The sequence below is a fragment of the Acomys minous genome, assembly GCF_964271855.1.
Source record: "Acomys minous genome assembly, chromosome: 1".
Classification (NCBI taxonomy): Eukaryota; Metazoa; Chordata; class Mammalia; order Rodentia; family Muridae; genus Acomys; species Acomys minous.
Window position 1 is genome coordinate 140,676,746 of NC_140483.1, and position 22,221 is coordinate 140,698,966.

At 43.1% G+C, this 22,221-nt stretch overlaps 1 long non-coding RNA gene across 1 annotated transcript; it reads right to left on the reverse strand.

Annotated features, from left to right (window-relative positions):
* Positions 1–2,469: 2,469 nt before the first annotated feature.
* LOC311598119 lies at positions 2,470–11,677 on the reverse strand. Its single transcript, XR_014779485.1, has 4 exons — positions 11,472–11,677; positions 4,418–4,513; positions 3,465–3,619; positions 2,470–2,635 (listed from the first exon to the last, which is right to left on the reverse strand). It is a non-coding gene; the product is annotated as an uncharacterized lncRNA (long non-coding RNA).
* Between the last annotated feature and the right edge of the window lie 10,544 nt (positions 11,678–22,221).

Sequence of the window (22,221 nt, forward strand, 5' to 3'; positions counted from 1 at the left end):
GATCAACTCCACGGTCAAAGCCCACGTTTGCCTAGTTTACTCTCATTCGCATTATTACTTTACCAAAGGAGTTTGCTGCGGACAAGCAAATGCCGTCCGGTGGTAGGTCCTGGGGAGGGAGTTGTGGAGGATGATTCCAATACAGATCTGCAGATAGCCTGGAGGTCCACGCAGTGACCGTCTCTTCTCTACTGAGCTGGTGGCAGGAATATGGCCCTCATCTGATCCCCAGCCTGGACTTACTCATTAGGGAAATGGGTGGCCCTGCAGTGCATAAAGAAATGGAGCTGAGTCAGTGCTCCTGAGCCGAGAGTTGGGAGAGGAGGACAGACCGCCCTCAAGTCTATGCAACACTGGGCCTAACAGTAAGTGGTGGAGATGCGGAGGGAAGGGGCCAGAGAGCACGCAGCCTGCGGTGGGCTTAGCTTCCTGTGGCTCTCCTGAAAGCCGTCTGTCTAGTGTAATTATAAAGAATAACTCATCCATTGCTTCAAACCTGCAGCTTTCATCCCCCTTTCTTTTGATTCAGACGTCTTTGATAATAGCCACTGACTGTTTGAAACGGCTGTGGGGGGTATGCCTTTTCAGATCTACTTCATAAACTGTATCTCTAACATGCTGTTCTCTCATGAAGAAGTCTCTGCACTGTTCACCTGTGCAACCTGGAGCATCTCCACTGAGGGAGGTGAGAGAAGAGGGCATTGCCTCCATGCCCGTAGCTACGGCCACTTTGCTTTGCTTGGCTTAATCTGCTTAAACTTCCATTTAAGATTTGTTGATCCAAGAAAGAGTTTTTTTTGTGTGTTGAAAACAGAGACTGAGGCGTGGGAAATGGTTGTACACTGCTCCCCTCCTATTCAGAGCAGGGTTTCCTCATTAGTGTCCCCACAGCCGCATCCTCAGCTCGAGCCTCGTCCCCTAGTGTCATTTGTTCCAACAGATGTTGGCAGGTCGCTACGTGATGAAAGACAAAAGCTTCTAGAGTGTCATCATCACCTGTCAACTAGTGTGTGTGCTGCACGAGCGTGAGGAGATGAAGTCCACAGCAGCAGCCAGGTGAAAGCCTGGCACAGGGGCATCCAGCAGGCGTCCATCCGCCATCCCAGTGCTGGGGAGACAGAGGCAGGCAGATCCCTGGGGGGTTGCTGGCCAGTTAGACTTGACTGCTTGGCAAACTATAAGTATAATGAAAGATGTGGCCTCAGAAAACAAGATGGAGACTAAAGAAAACTCCTGACGTCAACATGTTGTCTCAACTTGCGTTGGCACGCACACACAACACACACACACACTCACACACACACATCAAACATCTACAAATGCATACAAATCAACGTCCCATGTGCACACACAAACACACACACAGACACACACACACATTTCCACATGTACATACATACTCAATTGCATACATATAAAAACATATGCACACAAATATCCACACATGTACACATACATACATGCCCAAATACCCACTTCCACATATGCACACATAGCTACATTTACACATGTGCACACATACATGATGATGCATACACATAACCACATGTACATAAAGAAATTTATTTTTTTAAGTATTTGCTACCATATCATTACCAAGAAAAATCAGTCTAAATTCTTTCTCATGCTATTTAGTTTTTGGTGAGTATTATAGTATGGTTGGTTTCTCTGATTTTTTTCATTAGACCTCTTTATATTTTACAATGATTTTTGCTTCTATTTAAAAAAGATTCTACTCTTTGCTAACAGGTAGGGACTACAAATTATTGGAGAATCAATAGTAGAGTGTAGCCTCTCAAGAAAAACCTAGCTGATGAATTCAGGAAGTGTTGATCATATGTGCCCTTTTTAAATAAACATATAGCTCCTTAGTATTTTGATATAACTAAACAACAACACGAGGAAAATTCTCACTGTTTAGAGTTCATGCTCATAATTCTATTATTAGGAAGAAAATTTTCAGCAATAGACTTGAATTTGAGTTAAGGACACTGATACTGGCGTATGAAGAATGAGCCATCTTAGTTCAGCGTTGTTACCTGTGTGTTCGTCAGATCCTCGTTACTATAACAAAGTCCTTGAGGCAGTTAACTTACAAAGAAAATGTGTATCTAACATATGGTTCCTTAAGTTTAGCCCCAGATCGAGTGACCTCTTTGCTCGGGACCTCTGGAGAAGGTGGTAATCAAGGTAGGAGCTTGTGGTAGAGTAAACCACCCACCTTATGAACCACTTCAGGGCCTCTCATGAGGCCACACCTCCTTAAGGTCCACCCCATCTTCCAGAAGGATCAGCATGAGGACCAAGCCTTTTTACACACGAGCTTATAGGGGACATTTTTTGTTTGTTTGTTTTTACCCTTGGGAACTAATTTTCACAAAATGGAGACACGTCAGTTGTAATTCCATTTGGTTAAGAAAACACACACTGCACCAGGTCCTATGCATATCTTTGTATTTTGGGGGGGACTCCTGAGTATGAGAATGAGTGGGTCTCTGATCCCTCTGCCTGTTCTTGGGTCTCTTTTTCTTCTGTTGAGTTGCCTTGTCCAACTTCCATGTGATGGTTTTTGCTTTATCTTGCTATATTTTATTTTGTCGTGTTTGGTTGTTATGTCTTAGAAGCCAGTTGTTTTCTAAGGAGAGAAATAAAGGGAGAGTGGGTCCAGAGGGGAGGGGGAGGGGGAGGAAGTGGGAGGGCTAGAGAGAGGGGCAACTATAATCAAGATACATTGTATGAGAAAAGAATATTTTTTAAATAAAGGAGAAAATGAAAAAAATTAAAAATGCATACTGTAAAGTTCTTCTGATATATACTTCAATAATCCCCGAACCATCACTGAAGTCAAACCCAGATCAAGCCCTGTAAGTGTCCTCCTGTGTGACTGACCAGAGAGTAAAGATGTAGGATGACCAAATCAGAAGTCTGGTTCAAACACTCAGACATGAACAAGACAGCATTTTTATAAAACTCCTCTTCTACCTTAAAAAGACCAGACTTAAGCAGGGGTTCCCTCGGTAGAACCTGTCCCATCCTCAGCTCACGTGACCCTTGTGCCCTAGTGTGTCATTGTAGGGTCTAGATGTGCTTGAGAGGGCAGCAGCTTCTTGAGTGTCATCACCAGGAGTAGCCAGGCCAACTGAGGTATCGTATCTGCCAGGAGTCTACACAGTCTGCACTTGCCCAACTTTTACCTCAAATAGAGTAAAAGGCACATATAGAGAATTCGAGTCATATAAAAGCAGTTGTCGGACATGGAAACCATGCTGGAAGGCAAGGTCTGTACGTAAGAGCCATTGCCACATGAGCCTCAGATTCAACCACTGGGATCCATGGTGAGGGGACAGAACTGACTCCTAAAAGTGGTCTTCTGGCCTCTGTGAAGGTGATAAATTCATTAAAATGTAAAGATAAACAAAGGGTTTGACAAAAAAGAAACTATGCTTCACATTTTAAATGCTAACCCTTTCCAGGCTGTCGGTAAGCAGCACCACTGGGATCGCCCAAATACCAGGCAGCAAGCTACCAGCTGCAGCTTCCATCACTCACAGGATGACAAGCATAAACAACCAGGGCACTGCAAGGCATGGACCATCACCCGTCCTCAGTCAAGAAGCATCTGGAATAAATAGTGCAGAAGGAACGTTTTTTTAAAATATCAATAATATTCATAAAAGTCTCACCAGAGTCAACAGGAAATCAACAACACACAAATCATGCCATTTGAGAAAGCTAATATTACTATGAATGCTACAAGTATTTTTTAAATATTATAAATACATTTATTCATAATAAATCAATAACTTACCAGAGTGCCCACAACCTCTCAGATCATATCCAAGAAAAAAATACATATCTAAGTATCTTTCTCTCTATTACAAAATTCAGTTGGAAGTTAATAAAAATATTTCCAAAGAAAAATCTCAGGACAGGATAGAAAATAAAAGCAGAAAGATATATCCCAATGATTTTGTGAGATTAGCATTATTCTAATATCAACCACACAAACATTACAAGAAACCTGCTGACCAGTCTCCCTTATAATCACGCATGATAAAAAAAACAAAAACAAAAAAACTTTAAACTTTAGCAAATCAACTCAACGATGTATAATGAGACTAATACGTCACAGCCCACCATGTGTACCTCAGTAATGCAAAGTTGGTTTATCTTTAAAAATCAAACACTGAGGATGCAGTTCATTTTTGGAACATTTCCCCTATCTTATGCAAGGCCTGGGTCTCATCCTCATCAAAATACACACACCCACACGTGCGCATGCACACACACACATGCATGCACACACGCACACATATGCACACATGTAAACTTAACACACATGCATGCACACACATGCACATTCACATACACACGCGTGCCTGCATGTATGTATATACACCACATCTGTGCCTAGTACCTGCAGTGGCCAGAAGAGAAGGTCAGATGGCCTGGAAGTGGAGTTACAGATGGCTGTGAGCTGCCATGTGAGTGTTGGGAACAGAGCCCAGGTCCTCTGAAAGAGCAACAATTGTTTTTAACCACTGAATCATCTCTCCAGCCCTAGATATTATTTTTTAGGCAAATATACTACTAACCCTATTTTTTGACATAGATATATGACATTTGTTAATGAATACCCATTGTTTGGATCTTTGTTTTTCCTGGATTCTTTTTTAAAGTAGACAATACTATTTTTCATTGGCTCCATTTAATTCTTGCTATAAATCTTGACTGGCTTTGATTGATATCTTAGTTTAAACTTTTCTGGTTCTGGCTGACACTTTTAAAATGTTTGTAATGTTACTTAGTAATTCAAATGATTATATTTTATATCACTTATTATATATTAATATACGATATAATATGTTCAATTAATATATATGATATGATATATTCAATAAACACTAAATAAAAAAACACTTATTTTCTCCTTATTTCATTGAAGAAAATAAGCACCCATCTTAGATGCTAACTATTTTAAATTCATGGAGTCTATTCACCAAAAGTAAATCTCCCACTGATTAAAAGGCCTCAGGAAAATCCAGCAGAGACAGAACTGTCAGTGGTGCAGGTGAAATAGCACAGTGCAATGATGTGAATGCTTAACACAAGGACAAAAACTTAAAAGCAAATGAAAATAAAATTTACAAAGAGAAAATCAATACACTCGTCTTTTAAAATGGAGACGTGGGGGACACTAACACCCATTCCTGAACAACAACAAAAGCAGCCAGTCTTGGTATATAAGCCAATTATCTTAGCCTGATGCAGGGTCAATTAACATTTTACATAATAATAAAAGACTAAATGATTTCCTTTAAAAATCAGCATCAAGGCATCATCAAAAGAAAGAATTGATACATAGGGTTTCATTAAAATTAATAACTTCTCTTCAAAAGATGATTTTCAAAGAATGCGAACACAGATTGGGAAAAACACTGCTAATCACATAGGCAATAAAGGCTGTGCTTCACAGACTCCCAATAGTCAAAGACGTTTACCAGGAAAAGTACCTAACCAGGCACTTCTCCATGAAGAAATGTACTCATGGCAAGGAAACGTGCAAAGGGCCACTCGTCACCACTGGTCACTAGGGAAATCAAAGCCATAACGAGAGGATACTTCAAACTACGAGGTCTGTGATTAAAGTTGACCATGCTAAGCACAGCAAGGATGTGGGACAGCTAGTGTTCTCATAAACTTTTTTAAAAAATCTAATCTCAGAATGAATCATATTATATTATATTATATTATATTATATTATATTATATTATATTATATTATGTCATACTATATTGCATTGTATTATATTTATTATACTTTTGTGCATATGTGTGTGCACATGGGCATGTGGACTCCAGAGATTGATGGCAGGTATCATCTTCTGTCACTCTCCACTTTATTTTTCAGGCAGGGGCTCTCACTGAACCTGAAGTTCACCAACTTGGCAAGGTTAGCCATCCCGTGAACTCCAGGAATGTGCATGCCTCTGCCTCCCCTGCTATGGGATTCATGGCACATGCTACCACTCCTGGCTTCCTGTGAGGTGATAGGGATCGGAGCTCAGACCTTCGTGCATTTGTAGCAGGCACTTTACAGAGACATCTCCTCAGCCCCTGACAGACTCTTAGGGAAATGGGGTGGTCTGTTTAGAAAACAGTTTGTTGTTGTTGTTGTTGTTGTTGTTGTTGTTGTTTCCTATTCTAATATCTTTTTATAAAGAAAAAAACTATCATTTCATTTTTATGCAGTTACCCATGGTCAATATCCCCAACTCTAAGGGAAACTTTGAAATCCAAAAATCCAGTAAGTTTCACATGATATTATAAAATATCAAGCCTTTTTTAAAAATATATACATTTATATTATTATACATATATACAATAAACTACCTATAGCAAGAAGACACACGACATAATCAAGTTGGCATTTGGTTTTTAAAAAGTAACCATGCACTTATGCTATGACTTTGTGTTTTCACAATAGAAATTAGAGACTTGCACTCAAACATTCATATCTGTCGCTATGATCAAATACCCTGATGAAGCAACTTGAAGGACAAAAAGATTTATTCCAAAGGAACACTGTCCATCACGGTGAGGATGACACAGCAGGAAAGGCACTGTGTTGGGGGCAGCAGGCTGTCTATTCACACTTGGTCTACATTCAGGAAACAGAGGCTGACTAGAGGCCGGGAGGCTGGGTCTCAGGGCTCACCCCTCGTGACTCACTTCCTCAACAACCTCCTCAAGGTCCCGACCTTTCCAAGTAGCACAATCTTCTGGGAACTAAGGGTCCAAACAGATAAGCCTGCAAGGGACCTTTCAAGTTCAAACCCCAGCAGATATTGTATAATATTATGGTCATGGTGTGAAATACTGGTCAGCAAAATATGAGCTATTGATACAGCATCCTGGATGGACCTCAAAATAATCATGCTAAGGGGGAAAAAAGCTAAAGAGATTATGTATAACCTGATCTTATTTCCATAAAATCTATAACTATGTAAAGCTATTGCTAGTGAAAGAAAGTAGCTGAGAGCCACCTAGGCAAACAAAGCAGGAAGAAGGGCTGCAGGAAAGATTACAGAAGGCCTAGGGTAACCTTGGATAATGTTTATTGTCTTGATTGTGATGACGATTTCTTGGGCAATTACATAAGCACAAATCTATAGCTGCCCTAGTTAGCTCTCTGTTGTTGTTATTAAACACTATGACAGAATGCAACCTGGGTAGAAAAGGGTTTATCTAAGCTTACACTTTCCAGGCCACAGCAAAGAAGGAAAAGCTGGCTTAGGAACTGGAGGACGAAGCTGGAGGCAGAATTCCTCCGCCTGAAGCAAAGCCAAGCAGGGATGCTGCTTCCTGGCTTTCTCCCCATGACTTGCTGTTTTGCTTTCCTGTAGAACCTAAGGCCTCCTGCCCAGGGGTGGCATCATCCACAGTAGGCTGGGCCCTCCCAAATCAATCATTAATCAAAGAACACCCCCCCCCAGACTTGCCCACATGCCAATCTGATGGAGGTACTCTCAGTTGAGGTCTCCTCTTTCCAGATGGCCCTAGCTGGTGTCAACTTAAAGGGAGGGGGGCAGGGAAACACCGTGATAATGTTATGTGCTTTGTGTATACTTTTTTGTCTGTTTGTTTTTTCAAGACAAGGTTCCTCTGTGTAGCCCTGGCTGTCCTGGACTCGCTTTGTAGACCAGGCTGGCTTCGAACTCACAGGGATCCGCCTGCCTCTGCCTCCCGAGTGCTGGGGTTAAAGGCGTGCGCCACCACCGCCTGGGTGCTTTGTGTATATTTTGTACTTTATCAATAAAGCAGCTTTAAACGTTTTGACTCTGGAAACATTTCCTACTTCCTTTTTTCTATCAGTTCTTCAAGATCTCAGGCAGTGGGTATCACCAAATAAAATGAGGCAAATTCCAAGTCTCAGAGGGCATTCATAGGGAGGCAGCGCCAAATCACATCCCTTTTTAAAATATCGCAGTACTTAATTTTCTATGTTAGTCTCCTTCTTCTCTGGTCTTTACTTTAGTAAAGACCCAATGCTACGAGGCTTCCCCTGCCCCACTCACTCCCTTTCATTCTGGAAGGCCCCGGGAAGTCACACAGTAAGTTCAGGACAACGAAGACATTAGTAACTAAGCACAAATCACTCTGCGTGAAATGGTGTCTGGGAGCATAGATGGGGGAGCCAGGCTCCCTGGGTCACCTCCCAACCCATCACCTATTAGCTGTGTGACCTTGGACAGCCTCTCGGAGCCTCATTAGCTTGGCCTGTAAAATAAGCATTACTTTACCTGATTTACAAGTTGGTTATGAGAACTAAATCAGTCAGTATCTATAAAGGACTCCGGGCAGTACTTGGCACACAGCACAAACACGCTTCTGTGAAACGTCAATCCTACTGCCCAAAGACTGGTTTTGCAAAATGAAAGAGAACATCTACCGCTGCAGGATATTTGATCCCATTGTGAACCCCGAGATTGTGAACCGTAAAAAAATAAAACCCTGTTTCTGATTATTATGATATGGCTCAGTCTTTGATCCTAGAGCTTTCTTGTTTACTGTAACAAGTACTGGTGGTGTGGCTCAGCCCTGGCACACACCTTTAATCCAAGAGCTTTCTGTAAACAGGATTAAATAAAGTTAACCAGTTAACCCTCAATCAGGGAAGAGGCCGAGAAAGCAAACCGCCGACAGGGATTGAACAGAAAGGAGGGTGGTTGAGTTGAGGGTGTCTAAGACAGTATGGAGAAGGAGAAAGAACCTTTTCCTTCTGGGTCCTGAGCTGAGTAGGAAGGTCAGCTGGGTGTTTTCTCTGCCTCTCTGAGTTAGTAGGATTTCACCCCAGCATATTGGCTCCTGAGTCTTTATTGGCAAAATCAAATGATTGGTTTGGTTGGTTGGTTGGTTGGTTTTGGTTTTTGGGTTATTTTGTTTTGTTAGCTTTAAAACAAAAATGTACTCAAAAAAAAAAAAACACCTAATTCGTAACAACTCACCAGGGAACAGTTAAAAACGTGTTTCTGGTTCATCTCATAGCCCCTACCTCAGTCCCTATTACCTTCTTTCTCTAGATCCATGTTATGGAGAATATTCAGTGACCAATTATAAACACATGGCTGTGGAACATTGTGCTCTCTTACTGGGGCCACCAGGGCTGACCACTCCCAGTGCTGTGGTGGAGACACACAGCTGGGACTCCTGAGCTAGTGCTACCTGCCTCTCCAAGGCACATGAAGAGACCACCACTGCAGACCCCAGCAGGAGCTAGCACCTTTCCCAAAATGCAGCTACACAGCCCGTAAGTGAGGCCTCACTCCCTCAAGGATGCGTGAACTCAGACTAAAGCTCTGATTTAGAACATTCAGAGCTGTTCGCCACTGAGGCTTTAAAAGGCAGAGGAGTTTCAGGGTGCATTGAAAGAGGACTCACACTTTCCTTAAATCTTCTTTATTCTTATAGGGTCTAACCTCCTGCTCCCCGCAACCCCTCCCCCCGAGAAAGAAACAACTTGGAAGGATTAGATGAGTTCTTCCAAACTCTACTAACCCGATGCCCTAGTTAATTTCCATTGCTGTGACCCTAACCCTAACCCTAACCCTAACCCCTAACCCCTAACCCTAACCCTAACCCCTAACCCTAACCCTAACCCTAACCCTAACCCTAACCCTAACCCTAACCCTAACCCTAACCCAAACCCTAACCCATGACCAAAAGCAAACTGGGGAGAGGCAGGAGCGTTTCAGTTTACATCATGAAGGGTAGTCTAGGCAGGAAATCAAGGCAGGAACCTGAAGGCAGGAACTGAAGAAGCCATGGAGGAGCACTGCTTACTGGCTTGCTCTCCAGGCTCACATTCAGCTATCATCTTTATAAAACCCAGGACCGCTCAGCCAGGGGTAGCACCACTTACAATGGGCTGCACCCTCCCACATCAAACAAGAAGACCCCTCATAGGCTTGCCTACACGTCAATCAGAGAGACGCATTTTCTCAGTTGAGATTTTTCTCTTCCCAGATGACCTTATCTTGTGTCAAGTTGACAAAGATAAAAGAAACCCTAACCAGAACACCCAGCATTCATTAGCATGATGATACGACCCCAACCACTCTACTTGTCATTAGAAGCCTGCAGGCTCCAGCTTAGTGCTGCATTCTTACCCTTGAAGACAGAAACCTTGCTTTAGAGGAGTCAGTGACCACAGGGACACCTCCACTCAGCTTCTTCCACACTCCTCTGTGAGCATCAGCTTTGGGCAAGACACTGTAGTGGGTCTGATGACATCTGCGGCATGATCTCTATCCTTGTATATTATACTGGCCATATTTATAGGTAACTTCTCCCCACACCCCCATCCTCAAAACTCTGATTAGAATATGTAAACCAATTTTTTGTAGCATAAAAACTCAAGGACTATGGATTCAGACCAACCCTTGAGATGGCCAGTTGGTGTTTCATCTCACTTCTCCCATAAGAATTAGAGTTGGCAGGAATTGTTCTGGAAAGTACTCTTGGAAAGCATATTGACCTAGACTGCTGGCCAGTATGGGCCACGTGCACATAGGGTCATAGGGACAGGAGGAGACCAAACTCCCTATAAGGGAAAGTAACTGCTGGCCGCTGCAGTTTCTATACCATTTCTATGAACTCTCTCAGCCCTTGTGCCTGTATGATGACATCAATCAGTTGGTAAGCAACTTAGGGCTAAAACTCATAAACCTTGTGGTTGATATATACAGTTTACACACCATGGCCAGGAACAAAACATGTATACATTGCTACCTTCTACACACAGCAAATGTCTCACCTCACACCAAACCACTCATTTCTGAAGGGATGGTTCAACAGTGAAGGAAACATACTGTTCTTACAGACAACTTGAGTTCAGTTTCCAACACCTACATCATGCAGATCACAAGCTCCAGTGTGAATGCAAAGCCTCTGGCCTGTGCACTCTGTGGGCACCATCACACATGTACACATACCCCACACAGCCATGCAAACAAACATACACACATACAAACATACATACATATATACATACATACATACATACATACATACATACATACATACATACATACACACACACAATTTAAAACAATATTTTTCTAAAAAGGAAACCTCAATGCTTTCTGGGAAAGATCTGTCTTAAAGGGAAAAAAAGGAAGACAAAAAGTTCATTTTAAAATCAATAGCAAGCAGAGAGTGGATGCAGAATATTTTCATAACGCAAGGTACCTCACTAAAATAAAAGACTTGTTCTAAACTAACAAACAAACAAATAAAAGACAACCTCCTGGTTTTTTTGGTACGTGAGTGGCAGTATTTTTTATCCTAGTAATTGACTGATACTTAGAAGGAGTAGGGTGGAAATTCTACATTTCTCTGTAGCATAAAACCTTACACATTTAAAACGGTCAGTGCTCTTTCTTACATTAGCAGCACGTCAGAGCCCCTCACCTCCTGCAAAGACATCTCCAAACCAGCCTGGAGAGTAGTGTCCCTGAGTCCACATAGGCAGGTCTCCTTAGCCATGGAAGGCATGAGCTATCTTAGACCACCAGGGAGAGAGAAGACAGCATGGACCTGACAGCACATAGCCCATCAGTGCTCATGAGATGTCCCACAAGCCTTCAGAGCCAAGGGACCGGGGAAAGGGACCCTTTAAGGAGTCTTTAAAACTCAGTCTTGCTGGTAGGTGCCAGAGGCAGAAGGATGTGGCCTGCTGCAGTCATGGCAACCCTCCTTTATCTCCCCATTTGTGTGGCCACAAAGCACAAGTGTGGGAGGCACTTTCCTAGTTCCCAGACCTGATGAGCCAGGCCTAAATGCTGCTTCTTGGTAGCTCTTCTGTCTTCAATACTCATCACAGCTTCTCTTCAAGGATTGAGATGCCTTATATTTTTCCTTCATCTTCAAAAGATGTTTTTTCTCTATTGGATAATGGTACTGACATATATCAGCAAAACCACTGTAAAATTGGATTTTATTAATACCTTTAAAAAGTCTCTATCTAGCTAGAAGTGATGGCTCGAGTCTGAAATCTATAATCTCAGCACTCAGGAGGATTATAATCTCAGCACTCAGGAGCACTCAGCACTCAGCTAAGACAGGAGGATTGCCATGAGTTTGAGGATCGGCTGGCCTACTTAAGGAATTCCAGGTCAACCTGGGCCACAAAGTGAGTCTCTCTCTCTCTCTCTCTCTCTCTCTCTCTCTCTCTCTCTCTCTCTCTCATATTTCCTGAATAGACACATATCTGTCATAGTATAGCAAAATGGCAGGAAAAAAAGGGCTTCAATTAAATTGTAGTAGAGTTAAACTCAAGTGTATTTTTCAGCATCGTAAGAATCTGAGTTGCAACTGCAGTTTGCTCTGGCCAGCTCTGACTTGCTATGCTAAGCACAGATGGGAGCCGATGTGAAAACAGCATGGCGCTCTAGTGGAGTGAAGCCTTCGGAAGATGTGAAATTCTTTAATCACAGCCATCTCCTGGCTGCAGGAGACAGGAAATATTCAATCTGAGATTCTGCTGCCATCGGTGTTCAATCACTTGTATTTACAGGAGTAGAAGGACCCCTGAAAATGAACACAGGGTAAGAGGAACTGTCCAAGACCAAGGCTGAGATCAGGGTAATGTGGAGGCAAAAGAGGACAGTGGCCACGTCAGGACCACAGGGCTGAGGAGGAACAAGCATGGCCTTCTTCCTAAACAAACAAAATGTTCAGCATGGTGAGAGCTATGGGGCGGTGTGGAGAAACAGTGCACGGGGATGGGGTGAGGACCACAGTGGAGGATCACAAATGCAGGGGAGCATGGGGGTAGGATGAGGACCACAGTGGAGGACCACAAATGCAGGGGAGCACGGGGGCTGGGTAAGGACCACAAATGCAGGGGAGCATGGGGGTGGGATGAGGATCGCAGTTGAGAACCACAAATGCAGAGAGGCATGGGAGTGGGGTGAGGACCACAGTGGAGGACCACAAATGCAGAGGAGCATGGGGGTGGGGTAAGGACCACAGTGGAGGATCACAAATGCAGGGGAGCACAGGGGTGCAGTAAGAACCACAGTGGAGGACCACAAATACAGGGGAGTACGGGGGTCGGGTGAGGACCACAGTGGAGGATCACAAATGCAGGGGAGCACAGGGGCAGGGTAAGGACCACAGTGGAGGACCACAAATGCAGAGGAGCACGGGGGTGGGTATGAGGACGCAGATGAAAATGAGTCTACAGAGCTCCGTATACCCTTATGAACAAAGAGTAAGCTTAGCTTGGAAGCCACTGTGTTGGCTCAATTTTATTAGCAAATATATTTTATTATAAACTTATTAACCGAGAGTACCTCACCAACTAACCTAAACAATAGGAAAAGAGGATTAAAGAATACAATAATGAAATCGTAAGGATATCAGTTCCGAGGAACAATTCTCCTGGCGTAATCAACAGGATTTCTTCTGCTGGAACCTGGAGCAACCAGAACCCGGAAACTCAGCTGGAGCCCGGAGCTCTAACGCCTTCCCTCAAGCAGTTCTCTCTAGGAGCATCTGGAAGTAGAGCAACGAACAGCCAAGACTATCCCAAGTCTCCAAAGGCCCTGCCTCCTGTTTTTGGCTCACAGTTATACCTCCTCTCAGAATTTGTCCAAGGATGTTTTACAGCTGGTTAACAACAAATCTCCCACACATGGTGGTTTGACTTCTAAGAGGATAAACATCACCTGCTCTCTCATAAGTCTTTTTCTCATCCCCAACTTGTGATCTAAATAAAAAATATGTTTATCTCTCCTTCGCCACTGGAAGTACTGTAAATGTTGAATGTTTAGCAATAAGGTATAGGAATGCTGTAACTAATCTTAGGAAAGCTAGCCTGGAAGGGCTGGAGAGATGGTGCCGTGGGTAGCGTGAAGATCTCAACATACATGTAAAATCTGGGTGTCACCTGTGACCCTACTGCAGTGGGGAAACAGACAAATGGATCCTGAAAGCTCACTGGCCAGCCAGTCTAGCCCAAACAACAAGTGCCAGGCTCAACAAGAGATTCAAATGTGCACACACACACACACACACACACACACACACACACACACACACAGCAAGAGAGAGAGAGAGAGATTAACAGCTGGAGAGATGGCTCTGTGTTTAAGAGCACTGGCTCCTCTTTCAGAGGTCCTGAGTTTAATTTCCCAGAAACCACATGATGGCTCACAAGCATCTATAGTGGAATCTGATTCCCTTTTCTGGTGTGCATTAAACAGAAAAATAAATCTTAAAAAGTCAAGAGAGAGAGAGAGAGAGAGAAAGAAAGAAAGAAAGAAAGAAAGAAAGAAAAGAAAAGAAAAGAAAATTACCTGGAAACAGTAATAGAAAGCTGGAGGTGGAGCAGGGAGGGAAGAAGACAGACAGACAGACAGACTGACTGACTGACTGACTGACCAGGGGAATTTGTAAAGACGCAGCCAAGAACTGGGATTTGAATTTGAAATCTTGTCTTCTGATCGTCCCACTGGCACACCATCTTCTGGCGAACCCCTCCAGAGGCATGATGGTCCTGACGCTTTAGTGTCGGTTCCTCAGGAAAGCACAAGAGTGCAGGACAGGACAGGACAGGGATCCGAGCTATTTCTGTGGATGTAAAGCCTGCAGCACAGTGGGCTGCCTTGGGTGGCTAATCCACGGAGATTAGGTACCGTTTCGACAGCCAATCTTAAAAAGCTTGCATCTCAATTTTCTGCCCTACCCTTAAATCTCCCATTTGTGGTTTGGGGATATTCTAGTAAGTTTAACATAGTTTCTTGGGGGGGGGGGTCTTATTACACAGCCTAAGCTGCTTTTGAGTGCTGAGTCCTGCCCCACCTCCTGCCTTCTGGGATTGCACACATGTACCACTATGGCTAATATAAATTTCTTGGCATTACTTTTCTTTGTACCAACAAATTACCTGGCTCACTTTCCTCATATAGCTGTCATACCCCAAGTAATACTATTTAGTTCAGCAATTATTTGCATAGTCCAGCATGCCAAGCATGGCTCTACAGTTACATCACAAGCTCTAAGGCTCTAAGTGCCCTACTTGCTCAGTCTAGGCCTGTGGACTTGGTACATTTTATAAGATTCCAGTATCGAGTCTCCCTCTCTCTCTCTCTCTCTCTCTCTCTCTCTCTCTCTCTCTCTCTCAGATTTCTTTCCTTTTTAGTTTATCTGTATGAGATTTTTTTGGTTTTGCCTACATGTATGTACTTGTATCATGTGCACGCCTGGTACTGATTGAAGTCAGAAAAGGGTGTCAGATCCCCTCAAACTGGAATCCAAATGGTTCTGAGCTGCCATGTGGGTGTTGGGAAACAAGCCTGGGTCTTCTGCGGGAGCAGCAAATGCTCTCCATCCTCTCTCTAGAGCCGTCTCTTTAGCCCTCTGTTGGGCTTTCTCAGACGAAGCCCTTGGAATGAAGCTGATGTCCAGTGGAAGGACACTATATTGATGCCCTGGTCCACGCCAGGCCTTGAAGCCTTAAGGAATGGTACCTTCATTAGAAGGTAGTCCGAGCTCTTCTTCCTCTCCTGCTGGTTGGGCTCCACCACTTCAGGCTCTATTGTCCCTCACTTTCACAGTAAGTGGAGGCAGTCTTTCTCTCAAAGGAGGTAGTGACATCTGTTACTGCTCTTGAGTGATGGAGGAGGTGCCAGCTTTGAGATGCTCTTCTCCACCAGAGATCTTGTGGCAAACGGGGAGAGCCCAGTGTCTCCACGAACCTGGCTCTGAGGCAGAGGTGACTTGGTGAGGGTAAAGAGAGCACGTCCTGGGAAAATAACTGCAATTTCCTTCTGAAGATGTGCGGACAGAAGTCAGAGGAAGAAATGTTAATGCTTTGCTTCCTCAGAGACCTGTAGGGAAACCAAAGCCCATGGTTTTCCCTCATCTTTCAGACTGGGAAAATATTTTTTTCCCAGTGCTTCTGAAGTGATATGCGATTCAGGAGGACCAGATTAAACAAGTCAAACTCACCAGAGACAGGCATGTGAGCGAGGCTGACATACTTATCCACATTCAGATCAAATAAGACATCAAGGCCCAGAGTACCTGTATAATCGGATCTCCATATTGCCTCTTTCTTAACCTCAAATTTCCTAAGAGTCTTTAAACATACAATTTTATTTGACACGTTTTGATAATCATCATCTGCATGACAAGGTTTATGCTAGCAGACAACATAGGAATGAGCTTTGACGTCTTATAAGTTTCAATCTAGTTAAATTAATAACCACAAGCTTCCTTGCTGGCTAGTAAATCTGACGAAAGAGGACGAAGTGGTCTAGTGGAAGACATGCAGGCCACAGAAAATGCTGATCCACTGTTTTAACCCTGCAACAGCAAAGGAGCCCGCTTGTCTTCCTTCAGCCATGCTGCTCAACCCCTAACAGACCTTGGCTTGGTCACTTCCTTAAGCACGAGATTGCCACACCTCCTTTAGCAACCCCTCCAGTGAAGTCTAAAACTTCCTGTCCTCATTAGCTCAGTCGTTATAAGGAAAGCACTCATGGAAAGGTCCTTTGTACTCCTGAAGGAGCTGGTGGTCGGAGTATCTGGCTGTGTTGTTTAATTCCATTCCTTTTAGGCAAATTCTCTGTGTCCAGCTAGGGAGTAAAGGGAGGAAATGGGACTGATAGCTTCCTGCTGAAAAACTACACTTCCCAGATTCCCTTGCAGACTCTGCAAGTCATTTCTGCCCCTATGAGGGGCTGCATCCTGTCTTCTGTATGCATTTTGGGGGGTGGGGGGGCCTTTGCATACATGGGTGACCCAACTGCTCTCTCACAATGAATAAACATGGTCCCGCAGAAGATCAGACCAAGCCTCTTTCTTTTGGCCTTCCGGCTTTCTACAGCTGCCTTAACCTACTCTGACATACAGTGTGGGGAAACCAAGATGGGAAATCTGAGCTTACTGGAGGCTCAAGCCCGCCATGGATTAAACTCTCACCCCAGGCCAGAGGGTCAGGCACAGCCACCCTTTTTTCTCTTCTGCAGCCTTTTCTTTTCACTCTCAGTCTCTGCCCCTTTCCTGTCACCTTACCTTCTCACCCTAATGAAATCTGACCTTCTAGGCGGGAGGCTGCACTTATGGTCACCTTCTACAGAACACACATGCAACATAGCAAAACAACAGGACGAAGTAATCCTTTGAACTGAACTTAGAGGTGCCCCTGTTCTGTATCTCCCTTCTGTCTGTCTTCCAACCTTCCAGTCCAAGGCACCAGAGACTTCCCACTGGCTTTGAGAACCACTTGATCAGCCAGGAGCTCTGGTTCTGAACACTGGCCCCATGACCACAGTTATAATGGTTGGGGAATGCCTCCTTGATTTCTAGACACACTTGGTCATTTCAAGGCATAGAGGGTGTTCTACGTGACTGCATAATGACCCCTGTCTTTGCCTTTGTCCCTCATCTGCTCCAAATCTTCCGTAGAATTGAAACCCAGTGACTTCTCCTTCACCTTTCAGGACAAATCTGGCCTCAATAGACACTGGGCAAATGGCCACTGCTGGCCCCAATTCTGAACTTTACATTTTTTAATTTCTAAATTGATTTAGGTAACTCCCAAAAATGAAATGTTAGTATGGCCCAAGGCCCCTTTCCCCATAAAACTCCCAGACCACTTAATTCTTTCTCACATACAGCCACACTCAGAGCCAGCATGCCTGCTATCTCTGCTGGGCCTCTGAACTTCTATCTGCCCCTGACACAGCACAGAACTCTTTGCCTTGTGCTTTCAGCCTACTTGTGTTCTGCCTCTCCGAGTCTGGAAAATCCTGCTTAGATCTTTAATAACTGAAAGGTAAATAAATTTCATGTTGTCTGCTCCCATCTGTAGCCGTACATAAACAGGGTTCAGTCTTACAGAGCAAAGATTAAATGTCTTTTAGGTATAAATAATACTGGGATATTGTTTCATGCATTTCTACTCTATTGAGAAGGCTGGCTCCGGTTTGGAATTTGGCCTATCTGCATCAGACCCAAGTTATGTCTGCTTAAAAGTCTTCTCCAAAGTCTCTCTCTTGGGTCAGGCTAGTTGCCTGATTCTGGGGCAGAGAGAACAAAGCAGAACAGCCCAAAAGGAAAAAAAACACTCCAAGCTTGACAACAGCTGAAAGGTAAAGCACTTGTAACACAGATGTTACAAATAGCAGGATATTTCGCTCTCTGCTTACTCCACTTACCTTTGGTTTTGCTTACTACCTTTAAGACTTAGCTATTGTTGAAACTGTAACATTCTGTGTTTTAGGACTTACAGATTCACTGGATGTAGTTTAAAAGACAGGTAAAATCTATAATAAAATAGCTTCAAACTTGTAACAGAGAAGGTTAATATTTTTTAAATGTATATGTAGGTGATCTTGATTTGCTACTCTTTTGGATTAGGATGGATTTTTTGTTTGATGATTTTGTGCCGATAATGAAAACTAATGGATGAGGACAAAACTATGAACAAGGTCTATGCAATATACATTTGATGATTAAGTTTTATAAATTCATACAGTTATAATGGTCTATTCAAGCCAACAGAATGGCTCAAAGATGTATGTCCAATCACCTATACTTTTGCTAATTTTGTTAAGCTTTAGCTATTTGGTGAAGTTAAGTACTATAAAAAACTGGTATTTCATGACATATATTATATAAAAAGACCAGGAAAATGAGGTTCCCAGTCTCTGTACACTGTATTAATGGTTTAAAGTTTATTTTGATGCTAAAAGATCTTTAACTCAAGAATTATTTTTTAAAGGATCAAACTTAAAATTACAAAATCCTAATCTTATAAAAGGTACCAACTTGTTGTAAACTGTTAAAGATAATTAAGATATACAAGTTAATGGTCAGCCATTATTAGTACAAGTCTAAATCCCTTCACAGAGAAAGGCTTTGAGTGAGAAACTAATTCTTACCTGCCATCATATAGTATTCTGTATATGTTGTCAAAATTAAGTCTAAAGTAAGTAAAGCAAAACAAATTTAAAGTTAACTTAAAGTTTCTTTAATGTAAAATAATATTCAAAATCAGGTATATAAAAATGGCTCTGAAATATTGAAAGCTTCAGTAAAATATGTTAAATTTACAGTACATTTACAAGGCAGAGACACCTGGCTCAAGCTCCCTTAGATGGAGCACTGTCCCAGCAGAATAACTTGCAGGACAAGAATGCTTGGGAAATCAGACCTACCAGAAGTCTACTGCTTCTGCCTCTGCCCACATAGACCTGACCACTCCTGGCTGCGTAGACCTAATCACTTCTTTCTGTGTAGGCCTGACCAGCTCTGGTCATACAGGCTAATCAAAAAATAACCTTCTTATCTAAAGATAAAGTACTCCACATGTCTCACATGACAGGATGATGGATCCTTTCGCCCAGTGGAGGATCTTAGAGTCAGTATCCACATCCTAAATGTATCAGATAGAGAGGCAAACAACAATTACTCTATTCTCAATGTCTCCCAAACTGACATATGAGGATATCGTGAACAGGGGGACTTTGTACATAAGCCTGTAACCTGACTGCTATGGGACCTGCATGCTAGTTAAACTGGCCATGGCCTTTACACTGGCATTCGGTTCTTCCTCTTTGCAAAAGTTAATTTCAGGGTCCACACCGTATCCACCCATGTTGCCTGATTAAAGGAGCCTGCCAGATAATCTGCCATTAAACTCATAGCTTTGAGAAGTTGTTCAGCATATCCAAGCCCTGCCTCAAGACGGTTGGTTTTATATCTGTAAAGTCAACTAATGATTCTCTTAGGTGATAACCCAAGCCCTCGGCTTCTTCAGTAGGAAATGACTTATATGACTTAGACTCACCTGTGGTGCTTCGAGACCATAATCTCAAGTCTAGTGTCCGCCCAGAGAGAGGGCTGGAGGCCCTGCACCTGCTCTCTTACCTTGAAGCCTACAAGGAGTATACTGACTTGGAAAGTGATGCTTTGGTGCTTTCTAAGAAATCCCAAATGCCAATTCTTGCTGAAGCTCATCTGATTTGGTTACCTTGCTTTACAAATCACGGTTCTGAAAGATCAATCTATTTTTAGATAGAATGATGTTAAATAATGTGCTCACCGCTGTCAGCCTGTGGCGGCCTAGAGATTTGCCCGTTGGCAAAAGGACTGAGTTCACTTCAAGTTTCTTCGCTAATTCGGTCCACGTTATATGTAAATTATGCAGATTTGATGTGACTGACTTCTCTTATCTTTCATCTGTTGACTGTGTCCATGGGATGAGAATGTGGAGGGGTTTTTTGTTTTGTTTTTGAAGGTCTGTTAATAGGGTAATTTTTAGAGAAACATCTTGGTTGTTCAGTGTAAACTTTGTAAAATGAGTCATTCACACTTGACATGGCAGTCACTGGTTCTGGCAGTAACTTAGAGTATTCTAGAGTGTTCTAGGGACGTGCCTGTTGAGGAGAAAGCAAGGCAGTCACTGTCTCCAGGAGTACTTTTAAAGTAAAATTTAAAATAATTTTTAGGGGACTACAACTTAGAATTAAGTTATCTCTTTACATAGCCTGACAATATATACTTATTGTATGTATTTAAGTATAACAATGTGATGTTAACAAAAATGTGTATTATATCATGTTTTCAAGTACATGTTGTTGTCGTTTAAAGTAATTTTTTAAATTTCACCTAATAAAATTGTTTCTAACCAAAAAAATTTTTACTTGAGATACTATATTTTTGTACACTAAATAATAGTTGATATTGTCAATATTTAAAGCAAATACACAAAGTTCATCATATGTGCGAGCAAGAACTATCATTTAGATATGTTCTGTTCGAAGTCATTTTTTTAGATGCTAAGTTTGACTTGCTTTGCAAAGCTTCTAGATGCTTGTTTCCCATGCAGGAGTCTGATGTGAACAAACAGCTAATTACAGTTACCTTATCCCTCTACAGAGCTCTGGCCCAAGGTCCAACCAGCTGTACAACAGCATTTATCTGCTGTTAATCTTGCTGTAAAAGTTTTCATGTAACTTTGTCTCATAATGTAACCCTGCCCAGTTGTACCTGACTTACCTTCAGGATCTTGGCCAACCATCAGGCTTTATCCTGACCGTCTGATGGAACCTCCTCTGAGGCACCTAACCGTTGCCCCCCCCCCCATTGCTCTCCTTCCATCCTTTAAGTAGTTAGGGGGATCAGCTCCCCCCAACTCCAGAAGCAGTTTGTGTGACCTCTGCAAGGGGACTAATGAGCCATGGGTCATCCATCTCAGGCCCCGCCCTGTCACTCTGGACATTTTGGGGGCGGGAGCGAACTCAGGACTCCAATAGCTGGACTGAAACCTCCTTTGCATCAATTGCTCTCTCTGTCTCATCAGCTCGGATCAGCTTAAAATGCTTCAGGACCAGCTCGACTCCTTGACTGCTGCAGTGCTCCGAGGTTAAAAAGGAGGACTAGGTCTGACTGCTGCTAAGGATGGGACCTCCTCCTAGAAAAGTGATGCTGATTCCACATCAACAAAGCCCACCTGGTTTGAAATGAGGCCTAAAGACAAAGAGGCCAGACAAAAATGTAAGCGCAGAGCTCCTCCTAAGTATGGGCTTCCGGCTCCTCCCCACTCTGGCCTCTCTCCTTGATCCCCTTCTCCTCCTCCTTGTCCCCATACTTTTGTCTTTACCCGTTCTTTTAAATGCTTTACCTACTGAACTTCACTCTAGACCCAAACAACATGATCCACACAAGCTCTCACCCTACAACAGCTCCATTGACTCCTGATGATGTCCGCAGAAGAGGCCTCTTAGATGCTGAGGAGAAACTGGCTAAAAAGGACCTTTGTTGCCTTCACCCTGGGCCAGAGACAATTCTTCACACTGTCCTCCATTTTCTCCTGCTCCCTTCCTTGAAACTTGTGCGTCTCCCTGATAGTTCCGCTGGCTCTTCTCGGCGGACCGTCCTGGCAATGGGACTAGTGAGTGTCCCCCTGAGTCGGATCTCTGCCCCCTTCCTCTCAGTAGCACCTCAGTCTCTCCTGCCCGTGTTCCTTCCTGGCCCTCAAGCTTCCCAGAAAGTCTTTAACTCTTACTCTGTAGCCAAATATTCTTCTTAGAGCCCTCGAATAATTGTTTTCTAAGCCTCATAAGGAGTACAGGACAGCAATCACCTGATCCACGGCACCAACCAACTTAAGACTCTGCCCTGCTACATGGCCAGAGAACCTGCT